Raw genomic sequence first — 3,797 nt, forward strand, 5'->3', positions numbered from 1 at the left:
GCCTAGATTGCTTTTCATTAAAAAAAAATTGGGGGCAGTTACAAGGAAATGATGTGTAATGATAGATTTTTATCCATTGTACTCAAAGGCTTTAGAAAATCTAAGTAGTTTTCTGTTTCTGAGATTATGGACTGGGGTCGAGCTACTTTGCATTGCCTATAAAAATTGCAAAATAAAATAATCGTGCAAGCCTTTTGGCTCTCAGAGCAGCACCATGGCGTTTGGCATGAGCAAGCATCTTACAAAAGGCGGCAAAGAGGGAGCCAAGAAGAAAGTAGTTGATCTATTTTCTAAAAAAGATTAATATGATGTGAAAGCACCAGCTGTATTTGATATGAGCTATGTTGGAAAAATGCTAGCCACAAGGACTCGAGGAACCAAAATTGCATCCTACGACCTCAAGAGTTGTGTTTTTGAGGTGAAACTTGTTGATCTGAAGAATGGTGAAGCTGTACTTAGAAAATTCAAGCTTATTACTGAGGATATTCTGGGTAAAAGCTGCCTGACCATTGTTTTACTACAAAGTGTAATGATCGGATTCAGAAGACCTCTTCAGCTAGAATCATGGATCTGCCAAATCTGAAAGAAGGTGACGGAAATTATGACCCAAGAGCTGTAGACAAATGACTTGAAAGAAGTGGTCAATAAATTGATTGCTGACAGTACTGGAAAAGATACAAAAAAGACTTGCAGTCTCTGTGGTGACTTTGTTAGAAAAGCAGAAATGCCGTAGAAGTCCAAGTTTGAGTTGAGAAAACTAACGGAGTGTCGTGGTGAAGGTAGAGGCTCTGAGAAACCTCTGGGAAGGAGACGGGAGCTAAAGTCAAACAAGCTGATGGATATGAGCAACTAGTCCAAGAATCTGTTCAAAATTCAGACATTTAATGATGACAAATAACAAGTCTTATTGTGGAAAAATAATAGTGTAAATCCAGTTTGGGGAAAAGACTGAAACTTGCTTTAAACCACATAGTCTTTTAAGATAATCCTTGGAAATTCAGAACTCCATTTCTAAATGACTAACTGATTTATATAAATGTCATCAAGTTATGACCTACCTTTCCAATTTCTCTAGTGAAATGTGATAAACAAAATACTTTATTTTAATAATGTACTTCCATTTATTAATATTTTCCTTTATTTTTTGTAATTTTCTATGTTGGTTAAGAAATTCCTAACTACCCAGTGAGACTTTCTCCTATACCGACCCCTAAAGATTCTATAACTTTGCCTTTTACTTATACATTTTTAAACCATCTCTCATTTTTTAATATGTGGTAAGAAAGTAACTTAGGTTTGTTTTTCTTCCTGTTGCGAATGTGTGTGTGTGCATTACGTATTTGTTGGAGGAGGTAATCGAGAGGATGTGACCTCAGGTTGACCCTGCAGCTGGACCAGGCATTCAGAGTCTCCTCACCCTCTCTCCTGTCCTTGGAATATACCTTCTGCCCACCATTCTCATAGCAGGAGCTGTTTCAAGGACACAGCCTTGAGAGTAAAGTGTTGTTGAGACCATCTGGACGGTATATATGACTGGACCCTGTTAAGGCCTCTATGTAAACGTTTAAGATCCTTGTTCATGAGGAAGATAAGACTTTTTTTTTCATAATGACTTAGTAGATTTCAGTATTAATGTTATGCTGACCTTATGAAATTAACTGATGACTATTTCCTTTTTTTTCATAGTCTGGAAAAAAACTAGGAAGAATAGAACTATTTGTTCTTTAGCGCTTAATAAAATTTGCAAATAAAACCACCTGAGATTGCTGTTGATCTGTATCAGAAGATTTTAAAATGCCGATGTATTTATTTTTGTATATTCTTGTAGGGCAAGGACACAAAATCCTAAACAAATATTTATTAACCAAACCCAGAAAGACATAAAAAATATAATTTATCACAATCAAAAGAGTTTACCCCAGGAATGCAAAATTGGCTAAATATTAGAAGCAGTTAATATAATTCAACTTATTAAAGGAAAAAAATAGTATATTCATTTTAATAAAGGCAGAAAATCCAAAACGCACAACATAAGCTCATGGTAAAAATTCTTAGCTAGCTGTGAATAGAAGGACTCAGGATTTTTTTCTTTCACATTCAACTTTTAGAAATTTTATATTTCATAGAATTTATTTTATCTCAGTGTTAAATAATTTGGCAATATTGTTCATAGTATCTTCTAATAAGTTTTAGTATCTATAGCATTAGTAATCATTTTTTTATTTCTAATATTGTTACTGTGCATTCCTTTTTATTTTCTTAATTAATTTTCCAGAATTTTGTCAACATTATCAGTTTTTTCAAAGAATGTTTTGGGTTTGTTGATCCTATCTATTGTATCTCTGGTTTCTGTTTTATTCATTCCTTTTATTCTCTTGGGTGTTTTCTCTCATTTTTGTGTAGTTTCTTTTATACTCAGTGCTAAATTTTAGTAATTATATATATTTATCAAACTTCATTCCTTTTCTGAAGACAATTTTTTTTTTTCTGTGAGGACCACCTTAGCTATATAGAATAAAATAATATTTTCCTAGTTTCATTATGACTTCTCTACTTTCTGATTTAAGTAGAATCATGTTCTTAAACTTAGAATATTGGGTTTTTTCCTAGTTTTGTCAATGTGATTTTTAAGTATCTTTCTGTCAGAGAACATAGTCTCTATAAACCCAATCTTTTAATAATGGTGAGGTATTTCTATTACTACGTATGTGTTATTTTAAAAATTTTCTATCATTGAGAAAAATATTTATTCTTAACTTGTTGGATGCAAGAGTCTATATGCATCAGATGAATGTTATTAGTTTTCCTTTTCAAATCTTCTCTATCCTTAGTGATTTATAATTTACTAGAAGAAGTATGTTAGACTCTCTCTCTGATTTTTTTCTATTTAGTTGTGTGAATGTTTGCTTTATATGTGTTGAGGTTCTGTTATTGGGCGTGTGCAAGATTAGAATTTGTCAAACTTGCTAATGAACTTAACTTTTACAATTTTATGCTTGCTTGCTTTTCTCTAGTAATACTTTTGGACTCAATGTCTATTTTAGACATATATAATAATAGTGGAGTCACATTTTATTTTTCTAAATATCCTCCTGGATTTTTAAAAATATATATTTCTATGTATTATTTTCCTATATGACCCTCATTGCCTTCTAATTGATACATTTATTTCAATTGCAGCTACGTCTTGATCATTTGTACCCTGTTGTGCTTGCATTCTATTTATTGTATGAACAGTATTTAGTCCCATTGGCTCTCTTCTCCATCTGCTCTGATGTTATTCCTCATTCCATCTTTCCCCTACTACCCTGAAATCAGCCTTTTTATTAATATTTCAGCGGTTCTCATAGAAATTTAACCCCTTTACTTAATTTGAATCTAATGTTAATTGATGTCTTTATTGTCTACCAAGAGAGTACCAAAAATTTAGACTGTCTTAACTCTAATCAAAACCTTCCAAAATTTTATGAAGTTGTCATCATTTGGTTTAGTTTTATCTTTTTTTATTTTCTTTTTGCTGAGGAAGATTCTCCCTGAGCTAACATCTGTTGCCAATCTTCCTTTATTTTTTGTGTGCGGGTCACTGCCTCAGCATGGCCACTGACAGATGAGCGGTGTATGTCCTTGACCAGGAGCTGAACCCTGAGCCACTGAAGTGGAGCACACTGAAATTAACCACTAGCCACTGGGGCTGGTCCAGTTCCTTTGTGTGTAGGATTATAGAAGGAGTTTTCGCTTTTCCCCGTATGGTGAGCCACTTTACCCAATATCTATGGACAATATTTCATTTCATCATT

The 3,797-nt window shown here is 33.2% G+C and overlaps 1 pseudogene; it reads left to right on the forward strand.

Annotated features, from left to right (window-relative positions):
• The first annotated feature begins 214 nt into the window (after nucleotides 1-214).
• LOC100067848 (small ribosomal subunit protein eS1-like) lies at nucleotides 215-885 on the forward strand (annotated as a pseudogene).
• Nucleotides 886-3,797: the final 2,912 nt, after the last annotated feature.

Source organism: Equus caballus, chromosome 31 (genome assembly GCF_041296265.1).
Source record: "Equus caballus isolate H_3958 breed thoroughbred chromosome 31, TB-T2T, whole genome shotgun sequence".
NCBI lineage: Eukaryota > Metazoa > Chordata > Mammalia > Perissodactyla > Equidae > Equus > Equus caballus.